The sequence below is a fragment of the Silurus aristotelis genome, assembly GCF_946808225.1.
Source record: "Silurus aristotelis genome assembly, contig: scaffold_181, whole genome shotgun sequence".
Classification (NCBI taxonomy): domain Eukaryota; kingdom Metazoa; phylum Chordata; class Actinopteri; order Siluriformes; family Siluridae; genus Silurus; species Silurus aristotelis.
The window spans coordinates 22,340-27,590 of record NW_028148991.1 but is presented as its reverse complement, the minus strand read 5'-3'; the positions used below and the strand labels follow the sequence as shown (position 1 = coordinate 27,590).

Here is a 5,251-nt window from a genome sequence, read left to right as displayed (position 1 = left end):
ATACACATACTGTATACACACACATTATACACACACTCTATACACACACATTATTCACAATACACACACTCTATACACACACATTATACACATACTCTATACACACACATTATACACACACTCTATACACACATTATTCACAATACACACACTCTATACACACACATTATACACATACTGTATACACACACATTATTCACAATACACACACTTTATACACACACATTACACACACACTCTATACACACACAATATACACACACTCTATACACACACATTATTCACAATAAACACTCTATACACACACATTATACACACACTCTATACACACACATTATACACACACTCTATACACATACATTATTCACAATACACACACTCTATACACACACATTATACACACACTCTATACACACACATTATTCACAATACACACACTCTATACACATACTCTATACACACACATTATACACACACTCTATACACATACATTATTCACAATACACACACTCTATACACACACATTATACACACACTCTATACACACACATTATACACACACTCTATACACACATTATTCACAATACACACACTCTATACACACACTATAAACATACTGTATACACACACATTATACACACACTCTATACACACACATTATTCACACTACACACACTCTATACACACACATTATACACATACTCTATACACACACATTATACACACACTCTATACACACACATCATTCACAATACACACACTCCATAGACCCACATTATACACATACTGTATACACACACATTATTCACAATACACACACTCCATACACACACATTATACACACACTCTATACACACACAATATACACACACTCTATACACACACATTATTCACAATACACACACTCTATACACACACATTATACACACACTCTATACACACACATTATTCACAATACACACACTCTATACACACACATTATACACACACTCTATACACACACATTATACACACACTCTATACACATACATTATTCACAATACACACACTCTATACACACACATTATACACACACTCTATACACACACTCTATACACATACATTATTCACAATACACACACTCTATACACACACATTATACACACACTCTATACATACACATTATACACACACTCTATACACACACATTATTCACAATACACACACTCTATACACACACTATACACATACTGTATACACACACATTATACACACACTCTATACACACACATTATTCACAATACACACACTCTATACACACACATTATACACATACTCTATACACACACATTATACACACACTCTATACACACATTATTCACAATACACACACTCTATAGACACACATTATACACATACTGTATACACACACATTATTCACAATACACACACTCTATACACACACATTACACACACACTCTATACACACACAATATACACACACTCTATACACACACATTATTCACAATACACACTCTATACACACACATTATACACACACTCTATACACACACATTATACACACACTCTATACACATACATTATTCACAATACACACACTCGATACACACACATTATACACACACTCTATACACACACATTATTCACAATACACACACTCTATACACACACTCTATACACACATTATACACACACTCTATACACATAAATTATTCACAATACACACACTCTATACACACACAGCATACACACACTCTATACACACACACTCTATACACATACATTATTCACAATACACACACTCTATACACACACATTATACACACACTCTATACATACACATTATACACACACTCTATACACACACATTATTCACAATACACACACTCTATACACACACTATACACATACTGTATACACACACATTAATCACACACTATACACACACATTATTCATAATACACACACTCTATACACACACATTATACACATACTCTTTACACACACATTATACATACACTCTATACACACAGATTATTCACAATACACACACTCTATAGACACACACTATACACACACTCTATACACACACATTATACACACACTCTATACACACATTATTCACAATACACACACTCTATACACACACTATACACATACTGTATACACACACATTATACACACACTCTATACACACACATTATTCACAATACACACTCTATACACACACATTATACACATACTCTATACACACACATTATACACACACTCTATACACACACATTATTCACAATACACACACTCTATAGACACAAATTATACACATACTCTATACACACACATTATTCACAATACACACACTCTATACACACACATTATACACATACTCTATACACACACATTATACACACACTCTATACACACACATTATTCACAATACACACACTCTATAGACACAAATTATACACATACTGTATACACACACATTATTCACAATACACACACTCTATACACACACATTATACACACACTCTATACACATACATTATTCACAATACACACACTCTATACACACACATTATACACACACTCTATACACACACTCTATACACATACATTATTCACAATACACACACTCGATACACACACATTATACACACACTCTATACATACACATTATACACACACTCTATACACACACATTATTCACAATACACACACTCTATACACACACTATACACATACTGTATACACACACATTATACACACACTCTATACACACACATTATTCACAATACACACACTCTATACACACACATTATACACATACTCTATACACACACATTAAACACACACTCTATACACACATTATTCACAATACACACACTCTATAGACACACATTATACACATACTGTATACACACACATTATTCACAATACACACACTCTATTCACACACATTACACACACACTCTATACACACACAATATACACACACTCTATACACACACATTATTCACAATACACACTCTATACACACACATTATACACACACTCTATACACACACATTATACACACACTCTATACACATACATTATTCACAATACACACACTCGATACACACACATTATACACACACTCTATACACACACATTATTCACAATACACACACTCTATACACACACTCTATACACACATTATACACACACTCTATACACATAAATTATTCACAATACACACACTCTATACACACACAGCATACACACACTCTATACACACACACTCTATACACATACATTATTCACAATACACACACTCTATACACACACATTATACACACACTCTATACATACACATTATACACACACTCTATACACATAAATTATTCACAATACACACACTCTATACACACACAGCATACACACACTCTATACACACACACTCTATACACATACATTATTCACAATACACACACTCTATACACACACATTATACACACACTCTATACATACACATTATACACACACTCTATACACACACATTATTCACAATACACACACTCTATAGACACACACTATACACACACTCTATACACACACATTATACACACACTCTATACACACATTATTCACAATACACACACTCTATACACACACTATACACATACTGTATACACACACATTATACACACACTATACACACACATTATTCACAATACACACACTCTATACACACACATTATACACATACTCTATACACACACATTATACACACTCTATACACACACACATTATTCACAATACACACACTCTATATACACACATTATACACATACTGTATACACACACATTATTCACAATACACACACTCTATACACACACATTATACACACACTCTATACACACACAATATACACACACTCTATACACACACATTATTCACAATACACACACTCTATACACACACATTATACACACACTCTATACACACACTCTATACACATACATTATTCACAATACACACACTCGATACACACACATTATACACACACTCTATACATACACATTATACACACACTCTATACACACACATTATTCACAATACACACACTCTATACACACACTATACACATACTGTATACACACACATTATACACACACTCTATACACACACATTATTCACAATACACACACTCTATACACACACATTATACACATACTCTATACACACACATTATACACACACTCTATACACACATTATTCACAATACACACACTCTATACACACACATTATACACATACTGTATACACACACATTATTCACAATACACACACTTTATACACACACATTACACACACACTCTATACACACACAATATACACACACTCTATACACACACATTATTCACAATAAACACTCTATACACACACATTATACACACACTCTATACACACACATTATACACACACTCTATACACATACATTATTCACAATACACACACTCTATACACACACATTATACACACACTCTATACACACACATTATTCACAATACACACACTCTATACACATACTCTATACACACACATTATACACACACTCTATACACATACATTATTCACAATACACACACTCTATACACACACATTATACACACACTCTATACACACACATTATACACACACTCTATACACACATTATTCACAATACACACACTCTATACACACACTATAAACATACTGTATACACACACATTATACACACACTCTATACACACACATTATTCACACTACACACACTCTATACACACACATTATACACATACTCTATACACACACATTATACACACACTCTATACACACACATCATTCACAATACACACACTCCATAGACCCACATTATACACATACTGTATACACACACATTATTCACAATACACACACTCCATACACACACATTATACACACACTCTATACACACACAATATACACACACTCTATACACACACATTATTCACAATACACACACTCTATACACACACATTATACACACACTCTATACACACACATTATTCACAATACACACACTCTATACACACACATTATACACACACTCTATACACACACATTATACACACACTCTATACACATACATTATTCACAATACACACACTCTATACACACACATTATACACACACTCTATACACACACTCTATACACATACATTATTCACAATACACACACTCTAT

At 33.4% G+C, this 5,251-nt stretch overlaps 2 pseudogenes across 2 annotated transcripts; both read left to right on the top strand.

Moving 5' to 3' along the window:
• Positions 1-90: 90 nt before the first annotated feature.
• Positions 91-768, top strand: LOC310723098 (annotated as a pseudogene). The gene has a single exon. The product of its transcript is annotated as an uncharacterized misc_RNA (transcript).
• A 3,182-nt stretch (positions 769-3,950) lies between these two features.
• LOC310723099 lies at positions 3,951-4,557 on the top strand (annotated as a pseudogene). The gene has a single exon. The product of its transcript is annotated as an uncharacterized misc_RNA (transcript).
• The last annotated feature ends 694 nt before the right edge of the window (positions 4,558-5,251 follow it).